The following is a 12236-nucleotide window of genomic DNA, read 5'->3' as shown; positions in this document are numbered from 1 at the left end:
CCTCCCAGAACCTGGCGAGCCTTGAAAGTAGAAGAGCTAATAGCACAAAGACAGAGGGCATTCATCAGCACGAGTAGAGATGACAAATGAGGAAGTGGGGGAGATGGCGGGGGGTGGGGCAGATGTTAGTATATTTCCGTTCTGCCTTAAAAAGGGAGCAGGCTGTTGTGTGTCACAAGCCTGCGTACTTCCTGCTCACAGGAAGTTTCTGTTTTGTATATAGCTTTTGTTTTCAGTCGGTTGCCTCGACACGAAGGCAGGCAGTCATGTTTATCCTTTGTTCTGACCAACGTTGAATAAATCTGTAAAATTTGCTCTCCTGGGTGACTCTTTCGTTGTGGAAATTCTGCGAAAAAGGCGTGCACGAGTCCTGGAATGTGGACAGCTATTTCTGAGGCTCGTGTCGCTAATTGACTGATACTGTTTCCACGGGAGACCGGGAGACGACGTGGAGGCATGATGGCCTATGTCTCCCTGGCAGTATCCCAACAGCAGATTCACTCGGGACAATGCCATTATCCAAGAGGCTGGGTTCCAAAGCCTCTCTCCGTAAATACTGAATAAAAAGCAGGTGGTAAGAAACATTTCCTTGTCTTTGTACATTCTTGGGCAACCAGCCATGGGAGCTGCTGGCAGATGCCTAACACCGTCTGAGACAACTTGAAAGACAGGGGAAATGAAAGTGGATCAGAACTATAGTTTGTTAACTATAATCTTAAGAACTGCAGTTTGTTAAGGTGGCTGAGAGTTGTTAGTAGGTCCCTCATTCCCCTTTCAGAACTATAATTCCCAGAGTTCAGCATACAGCTGACAACACACTACAAAACCTCTGGATACATATATATATATATGTTGTCGTTTAGTTGTCTTAGTCGTGTTCGACTCTCTGTGACCCCATAAACCAGAGCATGCCTTGGAAACTCTCACTTTCTTCTCAAAGCGTCTTCTTTTTATGTCCATGGAGTTTTCTTGGAAAAATACTGGAGTGGTTTGCCAGTTCCTTCATACATATACATATACATATGTCTGTGTGTGTTCATTCATATATATATATATATGAATGAATGAGAGAGACAACATGGGGCAACTGAATTGAACTTTTGAGGGAACCCCCAATGAAGGCCCCATGGTGCTGAATACCTCTTCCCCAAGCATCACCTATTGAAGACAACCATCCCAGTATGACTGGAACCACTGCAAAGTGGTGCCACTCACCTCCAACTTGGATAGCCTCTCCAGGAGGATACTATGGTCAATGGTATCAATAGCTGCTGAGAAGTCAAGGGGGGTTAACAGGGGTATATTACCCTTATTCCCAGGGTAGTTTGTATGGGAAAACCAACCCAAAACCCCGACTGAAATGGATCTAGAAAATCAGTCTCCTCCAAGAGTGCCTGGATCTGGTCAGTGACCACCCACTTAAGAACCTTGCCCCCAAAAGGTAGGCTGACAAGTGACCAGTAGTTGCTTAGGGTCTTAGAATCTAGGGGTGGTTTCTTAAGGAGCTGTCTTATCATTGCCTCTTTCAAACAGGTGGGAACCACCCCTCTTGTAAAGAGGCATGGCCCACCTTCCTGGCCCAGACAGCTGTTTCCACCCTGCTAGATGTTATCACCCAAGAAGGCCCAGGTTGCAGGTAGTTCCTTGAACTGATCCAAGTGCCTTTTCCACATCCTCAAACTACACCAACTGAAATTCATCCAACAAAACAGTATTAGACAGTGCTCTGGCCATCTCTTAAGATTCTACTGCTATAATGGAAAAGTTATGGATGGCCTTAGCATAGAAAGAGACTACATTGCTAGTTCATGTTATTGGGTGAAGGAAGCAATGGACTAAGAGTAGGTTTCTAAGCCCATTACTTCCGTCAACAAAATTAACAACATATCCAACTACAATGTGGCTATGCTATGTGGCTTCTTGTACTGAGTTTTCTGTACTGAATGCTTCCAGAAATGCAGGCTTCAGTTTTTGAACATTTCAGAAGTTGAACAGTCTTTCGGAATGGATTACATTTGAAAACCGAGGTTCCACTCTATATTAAAACTGCATTGGTCCTCAGATACCAAAGAAGCCTTGATTCAGAATTCTGTTCCCCAGAGTTGTTTGTGACTGGACTTAACTGTCAGGGGCCCTTTACCTTTTTAGTGACCAAACAGGTGTCTCAACTCAAGATGTTGGTCAGAACTTTCTGATATAGCAGTCAACACATAAACATTGAGTGGCTGACAGGTGCCAGTGGTGACAACTGTGAAACAATGAGGGTATGGGTTGGGTTGGGTTGGGTTGGGTTTGGTTTGGTTTGGTTTGGTTTGGTTTGGTTTTAGATATTCTGAATGTTTTCAAATGTTTTAGATTTTTTTAAAAATGTGGTTTTTTTATTAATTTGATTTTTAATTGTACAATTATACCATTTTGATATTTGCTACCCTGGACAAATGCATCAGAGAGATCTGGAAACTTAGGTCACATAAACCCTAAAGCACCAAGCAATGGAAACTTTGAGGCACTGGTAGACACTTATTGGAATTTGACTAGGTAGGATTGAACTAGCGTCCATAACACCCCAGGCAAGACCCATGATTTCCCGCCATTAAATTCCACACACCCCAATAAACTCTTTTCTGGGACTGGCCTGTGTGTATTAGGTTGTCATTAAGCCAGCGATTACAATCATTTTTTAATAGACATGAATTAAGACAAGAAGCATAAACCGGAAGACAGTGTGGTGACAGCAATGTAACATGTGCCCTCATGGTTCATGAAGAGTTTGCGATGCTTGGGTGGAGCCTCACATTTCCTAGGAGATAAGTGTTCTGGACAGCATATATAAAGCTCCCCTTGTCCCAGGGATCTCTAGTCATACACTTGGATTCATCAGAATCACCATCTCCCACCTGTGAACGAGGTGAGTGGACTCTCTCAGAGGCATTTAGTTGGTTGCTGTGAGTACAGAATGCTGGACCAGATGGGGCCTTGGCCTTATCTAGCAGGGCTATTTTCTTATATTATTATCTTCTTTACTGGAGAGATTTAAGCAGAGGCTGAACTAGAATCATCAGGGATACTGCCCTCACATCCTGGTTGAACAGATCCTGCCCTGAGGAGGGATTTGGGACAGAATCGATGAGATTGAAGGTCCCCTTCTCACCTTAGAAAGCTATGAAACCTAAGTTGTATTTCATTGACTTCTGGGCTTGCCCTTTGGAGAATTGGGTTGGCCATTTTGAAAAGGCCTCCCTGGAGTCAGTGGACTCAATGACCTTATCCAGAAGGTTTTCCCTTATCTCCTTAGAGGCAGCTAATTGCCCTACATAGCAAGCAGCCTCCTGAAGTAAAATGACCTTTCTCAGTGATAGTGTACCTGATTTTCAAACCTTCAGTCCCCAGCATCTCCAGGTAAAGCTGGGAGATATCACCATCTTGAAACCCTGGAGAGACACTACTAGTACTGAGCTAGCTAACTTTGAAGGTGACTCGGAAATTAAAACTAATTCAGAATGCAGCAGCTAGACTGGGAGCAGCCACCAGGACCATATAACACCAGTCATGAAGGATCTACATTTGCTCCCAGTACATTTCCGAGCACAATTCAAAGTGTTGGTGCTGAGCTTTAAAGCCCTCAATGGCCTCGGCCTTGTATACCTGAAGGAGCGTCTCCACCCCCATCGTTCAGCCCAGACACTGAAGTCCAGATCCAAGGGCCTTCTGGCAGTTCCCTCAGTGCAATAAGTGAAGGTACAAGGAACAAGGTAGAGGGCCTTCTTGGTAGTGGGAATGCACTCCCATCAGATGTCAAGGAGATAAGTAACTATACAACTACAGTGGTATCTCGGGTTAAGAACTTAATTCATTCTGGTGGTCCGTTCTTAACCTGAAACTGTTCTTAACCTGAAGCACCACTTTAGCTAATGGGGCCTCCCGCTGCCGACACGCTGCTGCTGTGCGATTTCTGTTCTCATCTTGAAGCAAAGTTCTTAACCCGAGGTACTATTTCTGGGAGTCTGTAACCTGAAGCCTGTAACCTGATACAGAAGGCATCTTACTTTATTCATAGGACAAGGACTGTAGCTCAGTAGCATAGCATCTGCTTTGCACACAGAAGGTCTTAGGTTTGATCCTCAACATCTCCACGTGGGGCTGGGAAAGACTCCTGCTTCAGACACTGGAGATCTGGCTCTGTTTAAGGCAGCTTCCTATGTTCTGACATTCTGTCTCATTCAGGAGAGCCCTAGTTGTATTCTCAGTGCAGTTCTGATTTCATGTGGATGCTGTTGCTGCTTGCTGATATGCCCCATTCTTCTTCCTCTTCTCCCCAGCTTTGCTTCCACTCCACAAAGATGGGCTGCTGTGGCCATTCTGACTCTTGCGGCTGCCATGGGCATGGAGCAACCAGAGTAGTCTACTGCTGCGTGCCGTACAGCGGTGTCCAGTCCATGCGTTCCTGCTGCTGTTCTTGCTGTTCACCCATGCAATCCATGCAGTCCTGCTGTTCTCCCAAGTCCCACGGCTGCTGTGCTCAAATTCAGCAGTGTTGTGTCCCAAGCAAGAAATGCTGCTAAGGGGAGTGTGCCCGTCCCCCCACTTCACCTGCAATTGCTAAAGGAGCATCCACCCAGCAGAATCAACATTGCTGCCAATAACACTAAATTCAAGGCCTGCTGTTTTGTTTTCCCTTCCAACATACTGCTGAGCAAAATGTCCAACTCTGTCTCGCTACCTGATATATCTTACCGCAGGTTGTCCTATTGCTTTAACTGCTGGAATGCTTCTGAGAGGAGGTGGGGGAGATGAATTTGAGAGGATCGCATTTTGAGTCTATCGCACTGTTTTCAACTGCTTTCTTGGTAGAGGGGACAAATCCCCAGATCCCAACATCTAAAACTCCTCTTAACTTGCTTTTATTGTATATGTAGAATGCAATAAAAAATACTTTTCTGCAGCAATCCGCTGTGTTGGTGTCCTTGATCCTGAAGCTGTCCTTTCCACAATTACATTTTAAATCCAAAAGGGTTCCCAATTCTCAGATGCACAAATTAGGAAAAAACTTCACTTTCAGAAATTTAGCCCCTAGTTATGTAGTCTAATAATCACCATTTAAAGGTAAAGGGACCCCTGACCATTAGGTCCAGTCGTGTCCGACTCTGTGGTTGCAGCGCTCATCTCGCTTTATTGGCTGAGGGATCTGGCGTACAGCTTCCGGGTCATGTGGCCAGCATGACTAAACCGCTTTTGGCGAACCAGAGCAGCACACGGAAATGCCGTTTACCTTCCTGCCAGAGCAGTACCTATTTATCTACTTGCACTTTGACATGCTTTCGAACTGCTAGGTTGGCAGGAGCAGGGACCGAGCAATGGGAGCTCACCCCGTCACGGGGATTCGAACTGCCGACCTTCTGATCGGCAAGGCCTAGGCTCTGTGGTTTAACCCAGAGTGCCACCCGCGTCCCTTAGGCTGTCTTAAATCCAGTTTAGAATTCCAGGACTACTTATCTCTACCATGCTTGAGTCATCTCCTTCCTTCCTTCCTTCCTTCCTTCCCTCCCACATTAGGGTTCAAGGCAGCTTCCAGAGGCACAAACTTGAGCAGAAGATTGGGGGGCCCAATGATGCACACATGACATGCACATGGTGCCGGGAGGAGCCAGGGGGTAGAGTCAAATGTGGTGGCAGTGTGGCTTCAATGGTTGGCAGCTCCTCCTCTCTGGCACTCAGCCTCTTCCTGCTGCTGCTGCCACTGGCCCAGGGCTGCTTCCCCCTCCTGCATCTCCACAGCAGCAGGAGTTGCCAGCCATCAAAGCTGGGCTGTGCTTGGTTCTGCGATTGGTCCCCTCCACGTCTGATTGTTCTCAGCATGGGGGGCCCTCCCTCCCAAATATTTTATTGGGAGTTGCTGAAGAGACCTGGGTAGGCTTGCCATATTTTTTAAAAAAAATAAATTCCTGACATCCTCAAAGTTGTTGAGTAAGCTTTTTTTTAAGGAAACCACTGAATCATGGACATAGAGAGACAACAGGACTGTACAAGGGTCCCCAATTATAAAATCACAGAAAACGGGAGATACGTAGCCGCTCCAGCAACATATTTCTATTTCCTCTCATCCAGAAATGCAAGAAGGGCTTTCACTCTTGCTAGAAGCTCAGCCTTGCCCTTACCGGTTCTGGAAGGCTCCTATAGAAGAGTCCCGTACGCACAGAGACTTTGCGCCTGTTAATGGTTTCAGAACTCACAGAGTTAAAGAGTTCTGGTGACGTCTCTTTCCTGAGGCGTGGTTAGAAACACTTAAGGGAGGGGTTTGACTCCGTGTGTTTCAGTCTGACTCTCGGACGCGATGCGAAAGGGAGAATGTGTCAGTTCTCGCCAGGTCTGAATTTATGGTGTTATTCTTCATGAATAAAGGCAAGAGTAGATAAGGACTGCCTTGTGTCTGCTCTGATTTATTCCACACGTGCTGCACTCTGCTTCTCACCGCTGTGTTTCGCTCTGCTACCGGCAAGAGAAAGAGGCCTGAGGAGGTTTTTTGCAGGAGGCACGGATAGCTTGCAGAGTTTCGCAACGGAAGTGGTGCCAGGCTCCATGTTCAGTCTCTGTGTACACTCTTGTCCGGTGTAATCCGAAGAGGTTATGGGTGCTCGCCAAAGCTTTGAAGCATTGCAGTAATGTCCCACGTGTGGGGGAAGCCAGCAGGAAAGTTGCTGGGGTCCAGCTGGAGCTCTGGAGCTGTGTCTTTGAAGCTGGAAGGAGCTCGCTGGGGAGAAGCGATCTGCCGGAGCCGGGAGGCGGAGAAAGCTACTGCCGGGAGACGTGAGTAAGCTTAGCCCCCGGGGAGGAGATGGCAGACGATCGTGAATCATTCTCAGTTCCCTTTGAGAAATTAAATGGACAAAATTGGGCCGAATGGAGCCGGAAGCTAAAGGCCTGGCTGGTAGCCAAGGGGTTGTGGGAGGCGACCCAGGGGCCCCCTCTCCCACCACCTGCAGCAGGAGCAGCGGCAGCGGACATAGCGGCTGCTCACGCGTCGCAGAGGAAAAACCAGAAAGCCCTGGGAGCTATAGTGCTCAGTTTGGAGGGCTCCCAACTTCCTCGGGTTGAAGGGCTTGAAACTGCTCAGGAGGCCTACCAAGCCCTTGAGAGGGTGCACCACAGAACCACGGCTGGTGCAAAGATCCACACCACCAGACGCTTGTTTGAGATGAAGCTGCGTCCCGGTGGGAACATCAGACAGCATGTTACTGAGATGCTATCTGTTTTCAATGAGTTGCGCCTGTTACAGGTCAACTTTTCAGAAGAGCTGAAGGTTTATATTTTGCTCAGCTCTCTGGACAAAAGTTATGACAATTTGTGTCTGTCTATGGAATCGATGAGTCCACAGGATTTGATGCTATCGTACGTGACAGGGCGTCTTTCGGACGAACAGGAGAGGCGTGTCCGAGAAGGCAGGTCTGGCGCAGGCAGCTCCACCGGTTGCAGAGGTGGGGGGGGGCAAGCCAGATGAGAGCTGTGTTCAGGCTTTTTCCACTCGTCGATGTTATGTCTGTGGATCGAACAGCCACCTAAAACGGGCTTGTCCGCAGAGGAGCAGAGAGGCCGGGCAGGATGTCTCCAAGGTCGTTTCCCATGGGAACCAGTCTCGGAGAGGAGGCCAGCGTGGGAACGCAAAGGAAGGACGTGACTCAGAGAAGGGAGACTGTTATCATCTCGCGGCTTCTCTGGCAACTTTGAACAACAATGCCAGCAGGGACACAACTGTGAAGTGGGTGCTGGACGCAGGAGCGAGTCATCACCTGATAACGCCATCTGCTGGGGAGCTGCAGAATTGCAGGGCTGTTTTAACTGGAATGACTTGTAAATTAGCTGACGGAACAAAACGAAATGTATCTAAAGTCGCAAATGTATATGTTTCTGTTTTGCAGGCGGAGCTGGAGTGCTTCATTGTACCAGGGATGAAGTGTTGCCTGTTATCGATTTCTGCTCTGGCGAAGCAGGGATACAAAATTTGTTTTGAAAATAATACCTGTTCCATTTTCAGAGGGGGGAGGCAACTTGTCAATGTGGAGAGCAAGGACAATCTCTTTGTTCTGGAAACACCTCTGGAGGGTGGTGGGAATGCAGGGAAAGCACAGGCGCAGTGTGCTAGTGTTCCCAGCCATGATTCATGTGTTCATGTATGGCACAAGAGAATGTCTCATGCTTGTCTGGAGGATGTTAAGAGGCTGCCAGGCTGCACCAAAAGTTGTAAAATCACGCCATGTGAGGGATCCCTAGTGTGCAGGGCATGCAGCAAGGTAAAAAGGTGCAGGTTTCCCGGGGTAAAGAGGGTAACCACAAAACCTTTTGAGTTGATTCACACAGACCTTACAGGACCAATGAGGTGTAAGAGTCTGGGTGGGGCCAGGTTTCTGCTATTGATATCGGATGATTTTACTCAGAATTTATGGTCTTTTTCTCTCAGGTCGCAGAGAGAGGCGGCGCAACTCATCCAGGATTGGGTTGCGGAGGTGGAACTAAGGTTCTCCACCAAGGTGCAAGCGTTCAGGAGCGACCGTGGGTCACAGTTCACTGGGTCTGCTCTGAAGGAGTTCTTCAAGGAAAAGGGAATTCGTCACCAGGTGACGGGTGCAAAGTCTCCTCAAGAGAGAGGCGTGGCAGAGCACAGGAGTGAAGCACTGGCTGAAGTTGTCAGGGTTTTACTGTGTGACTCTGGGCTGCCTCAGAGCTTTTGGAGTGAGGCTGGGAAGTTTGCCAGCTTTGTTTTTAACAGGTCCTACAATCACGATGTAGGTGACACACCGTATTTTCTGTTGCACAAGAGGAAGCCACAGGTGCATTTCTTCCGTTCGTTTGGTTCCAAGGCTTCAGTGCCAATACCAACAGCGCAACGGAAGGAGGGTGGTCCTAGGTACCAGGACATGATTTTCTGTGGGTATGATCCTGCAACAAATGGGTGGAAGTTTGCATACCCAGAGGGTGATCAGACCACGCTGCTGGTCAGCAAGCATGCTGAGTTCTTTGAGCAGGATGGTTGGTCACAGCCTAGGTATGGTTCTGATTTTCTCTCAGAATGTCTGTCCGATTCTGAGGGGGAGGAAGGAGAGGCAGAGGCGGAGCCTGTTGCTGAAGACCAGGTTGCTGATGATGGTCAAGCACAGGGGTGGGTTTCTCCACAGGTTAAGAGGGAACCCAAGAGTGAGCCTTCATCTCCTGTTAGCCAAGTGCAAGAGGCCCGAAGACGCAGCAAGTCAGAGGGGGAGTCTTCTGAGCTTGCTGGAGACACACTTGCTGACCCCAGTGGGTCAGGAGGAGCGCCCGAGGTTGTGCTCCGGCGGTCAACTCGGACCACAAAGGGCATTCCACCGGAGAGGTTTCAGGTCACCAGTGCGTGGGTTGGTTTCGCACAGTGTGATTCTGGGAGTGTGGAAGGGATTCAACAATTGCCTGGGATAGATGCCAGTGGGAGGCAAAAGGCAATGGGAGGTGAGTTGAACTCAAAGAGGTCTGTAAATAGGGGTTCACAGTTTCCCTCAGGATTCGTGACGAGAGGGGGTGTTAATGGTTTCAGAACTCACAGAGTTAAAGAGTTCTGGTGACGTCTCTTTCCTGAGGCGTGGTTAGAAACACTTAAGGGAGGGGTTTGACTCCGTGTGTTTCAGTCTGACTCTCGGACGCGATGCGAAAGGGAGAATGTGTCAGTTCTCGCCAGGTCTGAATTTATGGTGTTATTCTTCATGAATAAAGGCAAGAGTAGATAAGGACTGCCTTGTGTCTGCTCTGATTTATTCCACACGTGCTGCACTCTGCTTCTCACCGCTGTGTTTCGCTCTGCTACCGGCAAGAGAAAGAGGCCTGAGGAGGTTTTTTGCAGGAGGCACGGATAGCTTGCAGAGTTTCGCAACGGAAGTGGTGCCAGGCTCCATGTTCAGTCTCTGTGTACACTCTTGTCCGGTGTAATCCGAAGAGCGCCTGCCCATTAGGGGAAATAGGAAGCCTCGAATGTATATTTTTGAGATGTCCTTTTTATGTTGAGATCCGTTGAGACACCATTGACCCTTTGCTGAAGAGGCTCGCCGATCTTTCAGACAAGTCTAAACTTAATTCTCTCCGCTTAAGCAAAGATCGTAAGACGACCTGGCTGGTAGCCAGATTCTGCACCCAGATTTGTAGGCACATACCATTCTCTAGAATAAAATAACTTACTAGGGAAATGCTGAAGTCTCCCTTTGGGGCGCCTCAGGGTAGCCCTTCTTGCGATTTTTATGATAGCCCAAATCTCAGTTGTACAGGTGTATGTATATATCAAAATTCATACAGGTGTATGTATATATCTCAATTCATGAGCTATTGCTACAATCTGCTCTGATTGTATATTTTATCTTTCTGAACACTGTTTTTATTGTGTTCTGCGAGCTGGTCTTTGACCGTAATAATCTATCTATCTATCTATCTATCTATCTATCTAATCTATCTATCATCTTTCTACAGTGGTACCTCGGGTTAAGAACTTAATTCGTTCTGGAGGTCCATTTTTAACCTGAAACTGTTCTTAACCTGAGGTACCACTTTAGCTAATGGGTCCTCCCGTTGCTGCCACATGATTTCTGTTCTCATCCTGAAGCAAAGTTCTTAACCCGAGGTACTATTTCTGGGTTAGCGGAGTCTGTAACCTGAGGTACCACTCTATCTATCTATCTATCTATCTATCTATCTATCTATCTATGGAAACCACTGAAATTGTTGAACTTTAAATAACAACAACAACAGTCCCAAAGTTGTTGAGCCAAAATTGTATGAAGGAAAACTGGGGACACCTCAAACCCCCCCCCCCCCGGGAAGGGCTAGAAGTGGGGTGGAAAGACATGCCAGCATGTTCAGATTACAGTGGTAACTTGGTTTCCAAACTTAATCCGTTCCGAAAGTCCATTCCAAAACCAAAGCATTCCAAAACCAAGGAGTGCTTTCCCATAGAAAGTAATGCAAAATGGATTAATCCTTTCCAGACTTTTAAAAACAACCCCTAAAACAGCAATTTAACATGAATTTTACTATCTAACAAAACCACTGATCCATAAAATGAAAGCAATAAACAATGCACTGCAGTCACACAGTCATTCAATCAATAGCTGAACTGGGTTGCACACAGTCACAAAAACAAAACAAGGAGCCGCAAAAACAAAAATGCAAAATAAATAGCAAAAACAGATAGTGTAACATTCAAAACGGAAGTGTGCCACTGAAATCGGAAGCGTAACACTCAAAATGGAGCATGTTTGGCTTCCATAAAAGTTTGCAAACCGGAACACATACTTCTGGGTTTGCAGTGTTTGGGTTCCAAGTTGTTTGAGTACCAAGGCGTTTGAGAACCAAGGTACCAGTGTACTTGGAGAGGGGCATGTATGTGGGGGAGCAGCACTGAGAGCTGCTGGGCAGGGAGGAAGAAGCCAAGGAGGACTCACCCAATGTCCTGTTAAAATTCAACCCCCCTGCCCCGTCGCTATTTTAGACATATTATTTCCGTATATGTCTGAAATTTTCTGGATGTATGACAAGCCTAGACCTGGGCCCCTTCTCACTGGCGCCTATGGCAGCTTCCAACATCATTTTAAAACATCATTATAAAATACAAAGTCACAAAAGCAAGCTAGTTAAAAACGATAGTCAAAATATATAAAAACACATCTAGAACCACAAATTAAAATATAATTTGCCCTGACAGTATGCGTGATTAACATCATCTGCACTTCAAAGGCCTGTTTGGAAAGGAAGGTAGAAGGACAGCCTGCTGGTAGAAGGATAGTGTCAGGGAACTGACATTGGAGCTAGAGGCGGAGGGAAGGCTCTCAAATGATGCTGGAGAAGGTCCCAACAGGGAGAAAGGCAGCTCAGCAGATGGGAAAGCAAATCAGCGCAACACCAGGGATAAAGGGAGGCAGATGGGGGAATCGGCGAGAGGGCTCCAGGACTCTTCACTGGACACCAGCGGGGAGAGCACGGGTCCTCCGCTACCCACGCCCTCCCTGCGCAGAAGACTTCCGCGCAGGGAGAGTAGGAGGAGACTTGGCGTCAAACAACTTTTATGTTGGAAAAGGTTTAAGAAACGCCCACTGACGGATTCTGCTAGCGACTGAGGCAGCCACGAAGTGAAGGGCTGTCCAGACAGAAAGGTTTAACAAGGCAACATAGCCAGGAGAGGCGGCAACTTACACACGAGCAACCCATACTCATTACAGATAGCAAAGAGG

The 12236-nt window shown here is 47.4% G+C and overlaps 1 long non-coding RNA gene across 1 annotated transcript; it reads left to right on the top strand.

Annotated features, from left to right (window-relative positions):
• Positions 1–2062: 2062 nt before the first annotated feature.
• Positions 2063–4946, top strand: LOC308465150. Its single transcript, XR_013980285.1, has 3 exons — positions 2063–2264; positions 2688–2908; positions 4320–4946. It is a non-coding gene; the product is annotated as an uncharacterized lncRNA (long non-coding RNA).
• Positions 4947–12236: the final 7290 nt, after the last annotated feature.

The sequence above is a fragment of the Podarcis pityusensis genome (genome assembly GCF_964106645.2).
Source record: "Podarcis pityusensis genome assembly, chromosome: 16".
NCBI classification, from domain to species: domain Eukaryota; kingdom Metazoa; phylum Chordata; class Lepidosauria; order Squamata; family Lacertidae; genus Podarcis; species Podarcis pityusensis.
The sequence above is the reverse complement of the archived record's forward strand: the minus strand, read 5'-3'. Positions and strand labels throughout refer to the sequence as shown.